The 17,094-nt window shown below is 43.3% G+C and overlaps 1 long non-coding RNA gene across 1 annotated transcript in view; it reads right to left on the reverse strand.

Annotated features, from left to right (window-relative positions):
- LOC125402511 (uncharacterized) overlaps window positions 1-17,083 on the reverse strand; it is a 56,111-nt gene extending 39,028 nt beyond the window's left edge. The window contains exon 1 of the long non-coding RNA XR_007232646.3: window positions 16,711-17,083. This is a non-coding gene — a long non-coding RNA (uncharacterized LOC125402511). The remainder of the gene's footprint in view (window positions 1-16,710) is intronic.
- Between the last annotated feature and the right edge of the window lie 11 nt (window positions 17,084-17,094).

Raw genomic sequence — 17,094 nt, forward strand, 5'->3', positions numbered from 1 at the left:
ACTTTCTGGAAATATGAAGGCTGTAGAATAAAAAAGCTAACTTAGGAAATATTTCTTGGTCTGTTAGCCCATTAAATCATGATAACTAAATAAATGTTATGCTTGATTTCTGATTGCATCCTGGGACAACTGGTTAAGACAAATAGGAGATACTACTGAGACAGAAGAAAATTAAAAATTAATAAACTTATAAATCAGTAGAAATGTGTTTGTCCTAAAAGAAGAAGTTTTAATTTTAGAAGATATTCAGAAGTAAAATATCTTACCTCCAAGCATGTAAACTACATTTAAAAAGCTAAAACACATTATGTCATTCAAGTTAAGTTTCAAAGCACATTAAAAACCATGACAAACTCTGAAAGACACAAAAATCAGCTAAATGAATAGAAACTAATGACGTGCTTGAGGTTCTTCAGATGATGCCTCTCAGGGGCAGGCTCATGTTGTTTGTGAAGAACGCACTCCAGATGAAGAGGACTCGCAAACAGGACACAGGTGGAAGAATGGTTGTCAATCTCAGGCCCCCAAACCAGCAATAGCTGTGTTTAGCCTTCTCCTGAAGCGCGCACCGGTGGGTAAGCTTAGTCTCAGCTCTCGGAAAGGGAATTGGCTTTGTCTTCCTTCCCCTGATTTTTGATTAGTCTTTCACCTTAGTGACCAGGTGGCCATAAGCAGGCTGCTCTAGCCTTCATGCTGACCAGGGACCACAGCGAGACTCCATTTGCATGGAGCTTGAGTTCCCATAAATACTCTCACAGATTAAACTGGATCAAGTGTCTGGTGGGCCTGATTCTCGGTGTCCTTGGAAAGGAACACTAACTCATGTTTCCTCGTTAAGTAATACTCAGTGGGTTTCTACACTGTCTAGGTCAGAATGGAGACCCTAGACTAAATGAGACCTTGCTATTAAGAAAGAAAGTTTGGATGCTCACCTTCCTAGACCTGGAGGGAGAGGGGAGGAACTTGAACTTCCCACAGGGCAGGAAACCCTGACTGCTCTTAGGACTGGAGAGGGAGGAGGAGAGGGAGTGGGGGGAATGGGAGGGTATTGGGAGGAGGGGAGGAAGTGGAAATTTTTATAAATAAATAAATAAATAAGTAAATTAAAAAAAAGAAAGAAGGAAGGAAGGAAGGAAGGAAAAGAAAAAAGAAAGGAAGAAAGCCAAGTAGTGGTGGTGCATGCCTTTAATCCCAGCACTCTGGAGACAGAGGCAGGTGGGTCTCTGTGAGTTCAAGGTCAGCCTGGTCTACAGAGTGAGTTTCAGGACACCCAGAACTACACACAGAGAAACCCTGTCTTGAAAAGCCAAGCCAAAAAAAAAAAGAAAGAAAGAAAGAAAGAAAGAAAGAAAGAAAGAAAGAAAGAAAGAAAGAAATCTGCAAAAGAAGTTATGATAAACATCTTCGCATCAAAAAAATTACTAGGATGCTCATTGCATGGCACAGTTTGCAGAATTTCAATAATAGATGCCTTGTGGAGTATCAGAAATGTTAAAAATTTGTTCAGTATTTAGAGAGCATTGAGTTTCCTTTCCAAATTATGAAACCAATGTATGTTTTGTTAATATTCTAAAATAAAGAAGAATAATTAGTCTACTTAGTCCTACCTTTTCATAGTCACTCTTATTTGGATGTGAGTCTAAGGGTTTGAGGAGCTAAGGGTGGAACTCAGTAGAGTCCTTGCCTAGGACGCTGACGAGGTCGGTAAGAAGGTGTTACCTGCTCAGAAGACCCACAGGAGGGCTTAGAAAGGATGCATGAGGTCAGCAGGTGTCGGTGAACATGTGTATGTTCTTAGCACAGTGTTTCTTGATAAAGCACAGTGGCTTAAAGCCTAGGATTTGACATCCATCAAGTCCATACCCAGTTGTCTTCCCCACTTCACAGCACACACTTCTGAAGTCCTAAGCAAAAAGCACATGAGCCTTAGATTTTCAATCCTTGGGGATACTGAGCCTAGATGAGTCTTGGCACAGTGGATGTTTGTCTGGATACATTGTTATGCAGACCATAATGCCAAACCACATATGTTCTATACATATATGATCCACTGCTCACCAGACACATTTTGGCTAGAGCATTCTATGTGCCATTGAGAGAGAGGCCCTAGGTTTCTACCTTCTAAGAAGGAGGAAACAATTTCCACAGCAATAAGATAAAGAATACATTTCTCTTCTTGACTACCCCCATACTTTTGTTAACTACTGCAGACACTGACGACACCACGCGCTGATGAGTGTAATAGCAAAGTGAGGGAGAAGAGGGTCTGTAGTCTGTGAGGGTGTGAAAAAAATTACACCCCATTTTCTTCCTTAACTTCAAGAGAAAAAATGTTTCTATATTCTGCAAATATAGAAAATGACAAGATGTATGTATGGGAAACTGTAAGAGTTTGTCTAAGACATCAGCTGTTTCAAAGAAAATGACAACAGCAACAAAACCCCTCTAAGAACTTTTCTCCAAGGGCTTAGGTACCAGTTTCTCTTCCTTGGAAGCTTACTCCCAAGTTTGAATCTTCTGTGCAGCGTTCCTGTGGAGGGACCAATTGTTCTTTCCCTGAGTGGAGAAAGAGCCATGTCCGCCTTCAGCCCACGGGGGAGTTTGCTTGAAATTATTGATTTTGCAGATCAGGGCTGATGAAATGATAGAAGGTCTTTGCAGAAACTTAATTACTCTTTCCACTATTATGTAATAATCTTCGATATTTTAGATAATTGTGTTGACATTACTTGCTTTCAATAGTTTAACATTTGAATTAAAAATAATATTGAGAATACACAGAGAAACCCTGTCTCAAAAAACCAAATACTACTAATAATAATAATAGTAATAACATTGAGAACGGGATTAATGGCTCAGTGAGTAAGACCACTTGCTGCTCTTGTACAGAACCCAAGTTTTGTTTCTAGCACCCACATTAGATGTTCACAGTGGCCTATAACTATAGCTCTAGGGCACCCAATGTCCTGGACTTCACTGGCACCTGCATGCATGTGTGCATACTCACATATAGTTACATAAAGAAAAATAAATCTTTAAAAAGTAATATTGCATGAGTTGATACAGTTAGTTTCCTCATGGGTTTAAGATAACAGTTCTGGAACAATATGCCCTCTACAGAATGCACATAAACAAAAAGCAGGCCCGTTAAATATAAGTGATATGAACTGGGAACTATGGTTTTGAAAGTCAGAGAAATAAGGAGTTTGGTAGTTTGAATGCAACTGGCCCTATAATCTCATGGGGAGTGGCACTATTAGGAGGTGTGACTTTGTTGGAGTGAGTATGGCCTTGTTAGAGGAAGTATGTCACTGTGGGGGCGGGCTTCGAGGTTTCCTATGCTCAGGATACCACCCAGTGTCTCAGTCAATTTCCTGTTGCCTGCAACATGTAGGACTCTGAGCTACTTCTCCAGCGTCACATTTGCCTGCACGCCACTATGCTCCCAGCCGTGATGATAATGGACTGAACCTCTGAAACTGCAAGCAAGCCACCCAATCAAATGTTTTTCTTAGAAGCGTTTCTGTGGTTGCAGTATCTCTTCACAGCAATAGAAACTCTAACTAAGACAAGGATCAAACATGGGAGAAAACTGAATGATATACTAGATTAGCCAGAGATGTTAACATAAAGTCATGATTATATAAGAATCACACAACTAGAGAGATATTGATGGGCATTTATGTGCTGTGGCTGACATACTCCTTAGCTCTACTGGTGAAAGGGCCAAGGAAAGCACTAGGCAGAGTGATTCACTAGCATGCACAAGGGAAGCACTAGGCAGAGTGCTTCATTAGCCTGCACAAGGAAAGCCCTAGGAATAGTGCTTCATTAGCACGCACAAGGGAAGCACTAGGCAGAGTGCGTCACTAGCATGCACAAGACCCTCCCTTCAATCCCCAGCACAGAGAGAAGGGGGGAGAAAGAAAGTACAGGATGGAGAAATGTACATCTAGAAATCATACATTGATTTTGAATTTCTTTCAAAGACAGTATCTTTCACTGAACCTGAAGCTCACTGACTTGGCTTGGCCAATGAACTTCAAGGACCCACCTGTCTCCACCCCAACCACAGTGCTGGGATTACCGACAGGCATCTCTATGCCTGGATTTTTATGTGGATGGTGGCTGAACTGATGATTGAACTCAACTTATCATGATAGTAGGGCAAAAACTTTACTGACTGAGCCATCTCTCCAGCCCTCTGAATTGTGTTTTAAAAGATGTATGTTTCTATGGAATCGTGTATTATCACAAATATTTAAGAGAGAAATATTTATGAAAACAAACTTCCAATTGTGTGTGTGTGTATATATATATATATTTCTCTAGAAAATAGAGTTTAACTTTCTTCCTCTTGAGTGTTGGATAGATTTAATACTGATTTACTTCCAAAGGATGAAGGATGGAGAGAGAAAAATCATGGCTGTACAATGGAAATATTGGGCAGAATCAGTCTTAACCATGTAGGTCATGTTAACACTGCAGTGACAAGTCATGTTGACATGAGCGAGTCGATGTGAGGTCAACTCACCTATGTAACCCATCACAAAACCCCATAACCCCAGTCTACTCATTAAGCAAAACCAAGGGTTGACATATGCAATACACCTCAGCAGTACATCATAAAACTAAATTAGATCCAGAAGGGAGGAAAGACTGAATTGTTCTTACTTCTGAATCGTGGCACCAAACCCAGTGTGGCATCTGGATGAGGCATTAGCCCAGAACAATAGCACAATGAGCATGGCAGAAACCCACGTCAGTTCTGAGGTCTTGTTGGTAGAACTATACTAGTGTTAATTCTGTTTCCATATTGTTATAGAAGAAATTACCACTAGGAACAGTTGGGCAAAACATATATGGGAGTTATCAACAATATGTGTATAACTTTTCTTTAAATCTAAAATTACAGGAATCAAAAATTATTTTCCCTTAAAGAAGAAACAATATAAAATGAAACCAATGGGAAACACGATGGCCATGGTAAAAGGTTCTCCTTCCTCTCAGACCCACCAGCTTCTACGCAACCCATCTGGTGGTGTAAGAGTGTACAGCAGGCCTGTCTAGGCAGATAGAAGCGGCGAATAATAGGCCAGTCTGGGTACAGAGCAGAGCGTGAAGGAAGGGGCAAAGCAGAGACTATTGTGGATCATGCCATTTGGAAGCCCTGCAGACAGGAAAAGACCTTTCTGAGTCTCTGTCTTCGCCAATACAGCATTTATATTTCTGACCAAATGTGGATGCTCGCACTGTACCCTGTTTCTCCTGGGAGACACACAGGTTGACTGAACGGAACGGAGGCTCAAGGATTCGGGTTAATGCGCGGGTCCTCTGCGTGCTGCTGTCACCCCTTGGGAAGGGTCAGCCATTGCACCTTTGCCCCAGAGTCCTCGACTGTGTCACGTGGATGACCCACACCTTCAAGATGGGGCTACGACCAATATTAAGTATTTCACACATGAAAGAAGCCGCCTGAGTTCTTGAGAGGGAGGCCTCAATTGGAGGGTTCTGTTTTCTGCTGTACGTATTATCATTACTCAGTGGTTACTGGTAATTGGGACTAAAAAAATTAACATTGTTTTAGTAAATGAGGACCTACCTCTGCTAAAGTGCACAAAAACCATTAAAATATGGATTTATCTTCCTGTTTACAAGTATCTCTTCATTCCTAATTATAATATTCATTTCAATTATACTATTAATGAAGTCATACCAGTGACGCATAAACAGTGTCTAAATTGCATAAAGATTAAGACACAGCAACAGGAGTCAGAGTGGAATTAATGACACCAGAGGGGTATTAATCTTGGTTATATTATGTTAATGCAAATGAACAAGATATTGAAGACCCCCCCCCATATCCCTAAGGAGAATCTCATATTCTCTGACAGAGTTTACCAAAGGAATATTAATATCATCAGGGTTGTTTTATCAGCCTTGAAAGGTCTTGGGATATGAACAAAGTCTATGGGATGTGACAAAGGCCTCATAACCAGTGTTCCACGCATGTGCTCCACGTGCCCCATCCACTTGTCATTGTCCCCCTACCCTCCACCATGCAAGAAAATATTTGGGGGCTCTCTACCCTAAGCAGATGTAAAAGGTGTCATGGAGGCCAGAAGAGGGCATTGGGTCTCCTGGAGCTGGAGTTACAGATGGTTGTGAGTTGTCCAACATGGTTGCTCAGAACTAAACTCAGGTCCTCTGGAAGGACAATGTGTGCTCTTGAGAGCTGAGCTATCTCCCCAGCCCCAATAGTATCTCTTTTGTAAATAATCATCATAATCCTGATGATTTTATTATTCACCACCATGGTATTTCCTTTAATTCTTTCAAATACTTTCTATGACTTCTTAGAATGTATTTATGACAAATGCTAGTAAGTTCACTCTTACTAAAACCATGTCTCACCCCCATGCATGCACACACGCGCAAAGAATTCCTTGGGACTTTTTCCCTCCTGTGTGAATTTTACTTTTTTTTATTTCTTGTCGGGTATTTATCAAAAGTTTTCCAATTTTACCACGCTGTGGTAGTAGCTGTGCTTTCTGCTCTCCCCTCCTCCGCGAGTGACTTTGTTTAGTTGATTTCTTTCTCTGTGTGTGTGGTGGGTTTGCAGGGGCTGCATCCCCAGCATGCTGCTGTTCTATTCTCTAGTTGATTGATCTAGCAAACATTGCAAGCTTGGGTGAGATGCAGGTTTCCCATTGTCTCCGAAATTGCTCCTGGGCAAAGATTTCTCTGTGCTCTGTGGGTAGCCAGCCTGCCCAACAAAGCAGAACAGCATCCAGTGCCCAAACACTGATTCAGAACAGGCAGGCAGATGTTCATGCCAGGGAGCTGTTACAGATTAGGAGCAGGGCTCCAAAGCTTCTGAACTTGTGCTATACTAAGATCCATTAGTCTGATCGGGCTTTCTCAGTTGTCTGGGCAGGGTCAATTCCTGCATAGCTTTCTTTTTCTTTTCTTTTCTTTGTTTTTTTTTTTTTTGAAAGATTGTATTTTTTTAATATTTTAGTTGTCTTTAAGACTCATTTATTTTAATCTTACGTGTATGAGTGTTTCCCTGAATATCTGTTTATACACCATAAGTGTACCTAGTACCTGAAGAGGCCAGAGAGAGTATCAGATCTCCTGGAAATGGAGTTACAGAGGGTTGTACGCTATACCATGTCGGGGCTGGGAATTGAGACAAGGTCCTCTGAAGAGTGGCCGGGGCTCCTAACCGCTGAGCCAACTTTTCAGTCCCATTTTAAATCACTAAACAGAACGTTTCCAAAACCCGGGCTAGTGCGATGGCTCAGAGGGTAGAAACATTTTTGCACAGCTCTGAGTAGTTGAGTGTCATCCCCAAATCCTGCAAAGTGGCTGAAGAGAACTGAATCGGGAGAGTTATCCTCTGCCCACCGTATGCATGCTGTGGGGTACACATAAACCTGCACGCACACACACACACACAACATGCACACACAATTCCAAAAGCTGAAACAGTCTCATTCCAAGCATTATGGTGGAACAATTTATCACAGAATGTGAAAAACAGATCTATGGAAGCCCTGCAGCTCCATGAAAGGCAACCAAAATTTTCATATAGTGTCCACTGGCTAGCAGTGGACAACAGGCACTCTTAAAAGTTTCTAAGTAAACGGTTTCAAACTCTGTAGCTTCTTCAACGAAATGACTGTGGAGATTAAACTGTGTACTGTGTCCTCTATGGCCTTTGCCGTGGCAGTCTTCATAGGCTGCTGACCCACGTGAGCCGGGCTTATGGGCAAATACCACACAGTCAATCAGCTTTGCCACTCATAAAGTGGACACAGTTGCCTTTACTCGTGGGACAGCTGACGGGGACTGAGAAGAGCAGTTTATGTAAACAGGGGCTAATACAGGCCCAGTTACTATATAGACTTAGTAAACACTATATCCACTTTGTTTTGGTGATTTGTTTGTTTTGTTGTTGCTTTCGTTGTAGTTTTTGAGACAGGGTCTCATGTAGCTTGGGCCGAATTCAACCCCTCTATGTTACCCCAGCTACGAGACTCTTGTTAGAAAACAACCTAGATTTCACCTGCAAATGCCTTTGTGTGCATTTGAGTCTGTCTTGGATTCGCATAAAAACTCCAATCCGCTTCCTACTTTCCCACGGAGAAGCACCCCCTTCATCTCACACCTACCCTTGCTTTTTCTTGTCAGTGGCCAGTCATGGCTGGATTCTGATCCAGGATCCAGAGGCAGAGAATGTTATTCTGAAATGATGTGACTGTGTGAAAAGAATGTCGAGTTGTGTAAAGCCCCTGGAACTCTGTGTGTCAGCCTGTGAAGGGAGTGTGTCAGCCTGTGAAGTGAGTGTGTCAGCCTGTGAAGTGAGTGTGTCAGCCTGTGAAGTGAGTGTGTCAGCCTGTGAAGTGAGTGTGTCAGCCTGTGAAGGGAGTGTGGAAGCCCCATTGAAAAGCTGCCAGCCAGGCAGGGGCCCTGGCGGTTTAGGCTCGTGATCTCAGCTAGACAGGAGGCTGGGTAGGAAGACTGCAGGTTTATTGCCTGCTGCTGGTACATGGCAAGCTCAAAGGGGACCTCAGCAAATGAGTGAGAATCTCTAAATTGAATGAAAGACGGGAGATACACTCAGCGACAGAGCATTTGCCTGACATATGCAAGGCCCGGGTTTCCATCTTCAGTACCTCAAAGGAAAACAGAAAATGAAATCATAAATCTCTGAATATATTTGTGTTTATTTTTTTAAAAAAGGTTTACTTAAGTATAGTTACATGTATCTGTGAGTCTGCAATTGTACGTATGTACTTATTTGTGTGTGGGGCTCACAAAGGCTAGAAGGGGCCAGTGGTCTTTTGGAGCAGAGTTACAAGAGATTTTGTGCTGTCCAAAATTGGTGCTGGGACATAACTCTATTCCTCAAGACTGAGCAGCAAGTGTTCTTAACCACCGATCCATCTCTCCAGTCTCTAAACTATCTTTAAAAGGTCGTTATTGCATTACTTTCATGCGCATATGTAAAATTTAACAAGAAGTCATTTTATCATCTGAGAAAGATGCTCTCCTGGCTGGTGCTGTGTGTCAACTTGACACAAGCTAGAATCATCAGAGGGGAAGGAGCCTCAGCTGAGGAAATGCCTCCATGAGATCCAGCTGAAAGGTATTTTCTCATCTAGTGATCAACGGGGGAGGTGGATGGTGCCATCCCCAGGCAGGTGGTCCTGGGTTCTATCAGAAGGTGAGCTGAGCAAGCCATGGGAATCAAGCCTGCAAGCAGCTGTCCTTCATGACTTCGCATCAGCTCCTGCCTCCAGGATAATGTCCTGTTTGACTTCTTGTCCTCATTTCCTTCAGCAACGTGGAAGTGTAAATCAGATAAATAAACCCTTTCCTCCCCAACTTGTTTTTGGTCGTGGTGTCTTATTGCAGCGATAGAAACCCTAAATAAGACAGGGACTTTATAAGAGGGACTGATGTTTTTGCTGTAAAGTCTACAGAAGACTGAGACCAGCGCTTGCTTAGTCTCATGCAAGCATGAGACTTGCATGAGACTCCATGCTCACACTAGCTGCTTCAAAACGATGAGCTGCCACCACATTCTGCCTTCCTTCCTGCTCCCTGTCTCCTCTTCCCTTTCCCCTTTTGCAAGCTAGTTTCCTGTATATGCGGGCATCCCCTTAGGGCATAACATTGCCTTTTCGTCTTTCTGAAGTCCCCTCATCTCTATAAGGTATGCAGTCTCTATAAGCTCTCTCCCACTTCCCCACTCTTGGTTAAGCTCTTGTGGAATCTCTCAAGCACTGAGAGGTGAGATGGAAATCGCTGTGGATGGAGCCAGAGCATGCCCTCCCCACCCCTGCAGCCTCTCCTCTAATCTGGTCCAAGATGAAAACGGAGGAGATAGTAGAAGCACCCTAGAGGCTTCCCTGGAAGCCTGGGTCCAACCCAGGGGTCTACATGTTTTACTCTCAGCTTTGGGTTCCAGTAAGCAATTTCCCAGCACTCAGACATGTGCCAAAGGTTACCCTCCACTTATATTTAGATAGGTGTGCAAGGAAGTGGTAGTACACATAAGAAACAAGGGTACAAATGCACCATATCTATTTGTCACTTTTAGGTGATATTCTGTCTGCCCACTTAAGGAGCAAAATCCCGAGTGTAAGCTCCCCACTACAGCACAGTATCCACTGTGGCCAACCAGGAGACTATGGGTGATTCAGACGGAATGCATATCTCACCAGGGGCTCCCAGCCACCCAGAAAATAAAAATATATGTTTGCAGTCGAACAACTGGAATGCTGCTCATTAAAATCATTCTGCATATTGTCAAAGACATATGTGATGTCTGAAATCATAAAATCCCTGTTTTGGGGAGATTAGAGGAAAATAACACAAACAGAAGGGTGGGGGGAAGGAGAACATTTCTATCTCAAAAGGTGCAGATGTTTCCCAATTCTGAAGATGTGGACTGCAGCCAGCTTATAAAGTCCCTTGAAATTGACAGGTTATATCACAGGTGCGGATAGGGCCTTATCTAAGAAAGAAAGAACAGTCCCATTACAAGAAGAAAGCAACAATTCTGAAGCCTAGGACAATGAAGAAGACCCTTCCTTGCATGAAATTTCAAGTTACTAACTACTGAATTGTTTGAATAGTTAAATTCATTTCCAGAAGCAAATGATGGAAATCTAATACTAAAATTAAAATTAGAAAGAGCAACCATAAAGAGAAAACTATTGACGGTAAACCAATATGATATACAGCATGATGGGGGTCATTAGAGCTAAATATATCTTATCTAGTTTTGCAGAAATCCCTAATATATTAGGATTAAAAAATTCCCCCCATAAGTTAGGCAATTATCTTTGAAATATTATTTCTTAGTCTTCTCCTGAGAGAGAACAGCTAAAAATATGATAATATCTCTAAACCTAAGGATTATTGCCTGATGCAATGGAAAACCTTGTTAATTGTAACACCAGATATGCAAACTCCTTTGAAGAGTTGGCATGGGTTCTGTGGATCTGTGGCTGCGTGAACAACCTCCTTTGAAGGTCTTTGCAGGGAAAGCAGTCTACCATCAGTGAAAAGATTAAACAGGGCCTGTGGAAACGCTCAGATCCCACTTTGTATCGAGGCACAGAAGCTAATGCATTAGACTGTAACTCCAGAAAACCAGAATAAAGTGTCGTAAGCAAAAGAAACTGAAGAGGAGCTCTTGATGGAAGGAATCAGAAGTGCAGTTCACATCAGTGCTGGTTTGACTCAAAGATTCAGTGTTTTACAATTTTATTTCTCTCTCTTTCTCTTTCTCTCTCTCTCTCTCTCTCTCTCTCTCTCTCTCTCTCTCTGTGTGTGTGTGTGTGTGTGTGTGTGTGTGTACACATGAGTGTATGAGTGTATGTGCAGGTGCTTACAGAGGCCAGAGTGGCAGATTCTTCGGGAGCTGGAGTTTTAGGCAACTATAAGCTGCCTGCTATACATATGTCTGTGCTGGGAACTGAGCTCCAGTCCTCTGCAAGATAAATAAGCACTCACTGCTAGCTCTTGAGTCAGCTTTCCAGCCCAGATTCAGTGTTACTTTAGGTCTCCTGTTGTCTGACTCCACCTGGCAGCTCCCCTGCCTCTTTTGCCATGGCTCCTCCTACAGAGTCCCTCTGCAGGGTGGATGTGTTGATTTGAATCTGCTGTGCCCATCAAAGGCTCGCGAACATTTGTTTCCCAGCAAGTGACAATGTAAGGAGCCTTTGTCCCACCAGCTCCAGAGTAATGACGCAGAGACTTCTTATTAATTACGAAAGCTTGAACTTAGTTTAGGCTTGTTTCTAACTAGTTCTTATAACTTAAGTTAACCCATTTATGTTAATCTACATTCTGCCATGTGGCTCAGGGCTATTACCTCTCCTCCTACACATCCTGCTTTCTCTGCGTCTCCTGGGGTCTCCACCTTTTTTCTTTCCCAGCTTTCTCTTCCCAGAAATTCTGACACCTCTCGCCCCCCCCCCCAGCTGTTGGACGGTTAGCTTTTTACTAATGCAATCACAGTGACATATCTTTACACAGTGTAATTAAATATCTAGCAACAGACAATATCTGGGAGGACTTGGTGCCTTAAGGAAATGTCTGGGCTACCAGAAAGAAGTAGATCACTTGGGGCAGTAAACCCAAATTCAAATAAGCCTCACCTCAGGCTCCTCCACCCCAGCCACCTTGCCTTTCCTGCCCTGAGGGACAGTAACCCCCACTGATGCTGTCCCAGTAGTCAGTGTGTGGATCAGATTTTTACAGGTTTGTGACACTTTATTCAAAGAACTATAATTAAGGTGTAAATATATTGCAAAGTAGCAAGAAAACTATTCCAAATCAAAGTGATTAGTAGTATGGATCAAAAAGAAGCAAGCTATCAAGAGTAACAGAGAGCCATGAGGGTCACATTAGGCAAGAGTCCCAAGCTATTTCCTAGACCTTCTTTTATGACGTCTAAAAGAAAGACTGCCTACTAAGGAGTCTAATTTGTGTGATTCCCTAATTTGATTGACAGATGAGTCGTATAACCTTTTTAATCTACTGTGTGATTATATAAGCAGATATAGATATATTCAAGTTATAAGTGTTTCTCTGCTGTCCTTTCCTACATTGCACCTAACTTTCTTACTCTGCATCCCCAACTATGAATATGTATAAGACACTTTACCTTATTGGGTATGCATTCAAAACCAGCTCAGGATGGGTCAGCCCCTTGCTCTGGTACCCAGCTGTAAACTGGAACTATTTTATGACACAAACTATCCACAGCGGATGGCTGTCACGAGGAAAAGAAAGTTATCCTGTTATTTAGAGTAGGGTGACTGTGTAGCTTGATGTGTCTGGTGTCTTAGACAGCTAAGCACATTGTCAGGAGGGAGGTGTGTGTACAGCCCAAAGCAAGTGGAGTCCCAGGCTGCTAAGCTATTCCATATACTTTCCTGCTCCCAAAACATGAGTCAAGATAAACTTCTTTCTTATTTCTTATTTCTGAAAGAAAGTTTGGTCCCTTTGATGCAAACAGTAACCAAGGCAGCGGGTGAGAGGGCTTTGAGGGTTCCACACTTACATCACTGATCACCCCAGAAAAGAACTAGGGTTATTTCGTAGGTAGTAAAAGGCCCAAGAATTCTTTATCACCCCGTGTAGTCCATCTTGGGTCACTCTTCCCTCCCTAAACTAACCATATGGTCTGTATCAGGGTATTCTAACTGGACTTGGATGCCACAGATCCTCCATTACTGAATCTAAAAAGGCCCGGGAGCTGATGATTTGTGGGCCAACAGGATTATGTAGGTAATGGACAAGAGATTCCTTTGAGGTGTGGCACTTTCAGAAGATATAGAACAGAGTCACAGACTACACATCAGTCTGTCATTTTGCTGGTGTCTTCCTGGGAGGCAGAATCGTGGTGATACCCATAAGGGCTTCCTGTCATGCCTTTTGTGTGTGTGCATGCGTGTGTGTGTGTGTGTGTGTGTGTGTGTGTGTATGTTTGAAGTCTACTCAAGAAAGGCTGAAGAGTGTAGCTAAATGTAGGTTACATGACATACAAGCACAAAGACCTGGGATCAATACCCAGAAACATATAAACAAATCTACCACCACCACCAAATCATCTCACCATAGTTTCAAAAAGGACTTCAAGTTCTGCTTTTCCTGTGTGGCTGAAAACTAGATGGGAATTAGAAAACTTCAGTTGACCTGGGTACACAACAAAGTTACAGAGAAAATCATGGGCAGAGACCCATGTATAGTTCTCAGGTTCTCTCCGATCTCCAGTTCTGTCTCTCATGGTACCCTGCCAGTCCCCAACCACTATTGTTAGGAGGAATGCGGGTGCACTTCAATAGACTTTAAAGGAAAGCCCTGGAGCAGGCTTCTCTTACTTGCAGCAATGAACCCTAACAACTGTACTAAGTTTTAGGAAAGGGACCAGTGAGACACTCTTTCCTAGGCACAAAACTCCTAGTATACTGTAACGAGAACAAAACTGGTCCCAAGAATGTTCGTCTCTAGCACAAAGCTCGCAAACACCAAGTCACGCCACCAGAGGTGCACAGCAGGTGGGAAGATCTGGAGCCAAACCTTAATTTAGAAAGAGACAGAACAGTAATGAGTTGGTCCTGTGCAGCAGCTAGCTTGTGTTCTGTAACTACTCCATCAACTGAACCAGAGAGGATCGTGTACGCTGGAGCCAGCAGGGCAGGCTGAGTTCAAATATTCTGTTCACATCAGCATAGCTATTGCCACATGATTTCCAAACAAATTAACTTAGGGTCACACTGACTCAGGGCAAACCAATCATATCCACTGTTCAAAGTAGTATAGTTAATGAGATTTTAGCACAGGCTTCATCCGGTCAAGAGAGCAATTACTATTCATCGGAATTCATAACGCCTCAGTATTACTAACATCAAGCTAATTCCACATACTATAAACAAATGAAAAAAAAATAGACATTTTCAAACCCTGTGAACTTGGGCAAGCAGTTGATCTCTGAGTACCAGCATGCTTCTCGGTTAAAACTGTTTAAAATGTCATGTCATATGACTGTTGCAAAACAAACACTTTGTAGACTTGTCCCTTTTAAAACTCATGTTGAATTTTAAGTGCCATTGTGACAGTATTTAGAGGGTAGGCATCGAGGATCCACCATCTAAAATGGATTAATGCCATTATACATGGAGCAGGCTCATTATTGTGGGAGAGGGTTCACTATATAATTAATTTTTAAACGATATAACATTGTACATATACATCATATGATATTCAAATTAGAGTCAATACGCTGGTTAGTTTATTTGAAACAAACTGCAGTCACCTAGCAAGAAGGAACCTTAATTGAAGAACTGCCTCCATCAAACTGGCCTGGGGGCAAGTCTGTGGGACATTTTCTTAATTAGTGATTTATGTGATAAGGGCCAGTCAACCATGGGTGTTGCCACCCTGGGCAGGTCATCCTGGGTTAGATCAGGAAGCAGGCTGGGCTGGCTGTGGAAAGTAAGACAGCAAGCAATGCTCTCCAGTAGTTTGTGCTTCAAGTTCCTGCCTCGGCTTCCCCAGATAATGAGCACAACCTGTAATCCAAACATATCCTTCCTTCTCAATGTTGCCTTTGGTCAGAGTTCTATCACAGCAACGGGGAGGCATGCTAGGGCAAACCTACCTACTGCTGCTACTACTCCTTCTGGTTCTCATTTGCCCGTCTGTAAGATCACACAAACATGAGTATCTGTGGAGGCCAGAAGGAGGTGTCAGGTGCCCTGGACCTGGAGTTGCCTGACATGGGTGTTAGAAATTGAACACGGGTCCTCGGCAAGTGCTTTTAACCACCAAGCTATATCTTTAGTTGCCACATTTTCCTTCTTAATGGTTAGTAATTTTGCCTACTACATAGTTCTGAACAGATGCCAGCTCTCACTACTTCTGAACTATAACAGTGCCTTATTTCAGACAGGGGAACTTTCCCTTGGGCAAAGTTATTCCATATATCTCTCTAGCCACTTGAGATTCACCACTTTGGGTTGACAATCTCTGCTATAATTCAGAACATTCTAGTTACAAGTGCAAAGCAGCATATTCAAACCTTCTGAAAAGAAGTTTTCAGAGTAGTCTCAGTCCTCCTAACGAGTGTTAATGAAGAGAAGTATGAGGGAAACAAGACTCTTGAGACAGTTTGAGGTTGGGTTCTCGTCGTGGATGTTGGCAAGTCTCTATCATGTGGATTTTCTGCCATCTACTGGTCATTCTTGCAAAAGACAACTATGTCCTTGGCGTTTGGTCAGTTTGTCGGTAGTGTATTTGAAGTTTTGTCTTTACTTGTCTAAATATTTAGGGATGCTATGTCTTCAGGATAGAGACACCTCCTTGATCTTGGAGTTGGGAATGTACCCCAGATGGTAGAGTGCTCACCCAGCATGCACGAAGCTGTGGGTATGAACTCCAGTACCACACACACCTGGTGTCGTGGGCCCTCCTGTAATCTCACATACTAGGGAAGCAGAGGCAGGAAGCAGAGTAATCCTTGCCACGTAGTGAGTTTGAAGCCAGCCTGGGATACATGAAACCCTGTCTCAAAAACAGAAATTGTTGGTCTTTATATCATTATAGTATTTTTCTCTGATAGTAATATGGTAACTTAACTCAGAGACACAGACTGAAAGGCTTAAACAGTCTCAAAGGCAGATGTACAGAAAGACCCAAAGAAAAAGGACCTAGGAATCTAAAGCAGGTCCATCCACGCCCTCATTCTAAACCTGGTTGCTTTGCCGAGGTGCTGGAGCACAACTGGAATCTGTCCTGACTTGTGTTTAGGACGCAGATAGAGACTGAGGGAGAAAGATCGCGAATTTAAAGCCAGCCTGGACTATATATAAGGAGTCTCCGACTCAAAAGCAAAATGAACAAAACTGTCAGCTTGGAGTTCCTTCTGCTCACTTAGACAACCCCACGCGCGCAGCCTTAAGGATGTACCACCTCTACTTGCTTAGAAACACCAGATTCCTTACTACAGTGGCTGCCCCGCGGCAGAATCCTCAGCCAACCAGAACGCAGCAGTCCCTGAAAGCCCCACCCCTCCACCCCGCCCCAGGCTTGGGTGGATGGTTTAGCTGGCTCGATCCGCAGCATCTCTCCTTGCCAGTAGGGAGGGCTCGTGTTGCCCGCACATACCAGCCCTAAGCAGCCTACCTTTGCCTCCGCAGTGCCCCTTCCCGCACAGGCTGGCGCGGTTCAGACTCCCAAGAGTCAGTCCTACAAGCAGAGCCCCGCCTCTTGCTTCAGCACCCGAGTCCCATAGGCTGACTGGACTGCGCGCGACGTTACGATTGGAAGGAGAGACTGTCCGTCAAGAAGACGCTCCGCCCCACGACCGCCCCAGCCTCTCTTGTTGAAAAAAGACGGGTGAAGTTGTCCTAGTTCTGAGGGAGCGAGTTCATTGGTTCGGCGCGATCTCGCTCCAGTCAAGACACGAACAGACTCAAGGTTTCGGTTAGAAACAGTGAGATGTCAGTCAAGGAATGGCATTTACCAATGAGCGCATAGTATTTGCAGAGGCGCTACCAGAATGGGGCG

This window comes from Myodes glareolus, chromosome 22, assembly GCF_982192425.1.
Source record: "Myodes glareolus chromosome 22, mMyoGla1.1, whole genome shotgun sequence".
Taxonomy (NCBI): Eukaryota; Metazoa; Chordata; class Mammalia; order Rodentia; family Cricetidae; genus Myodes; species Myodes glareolus.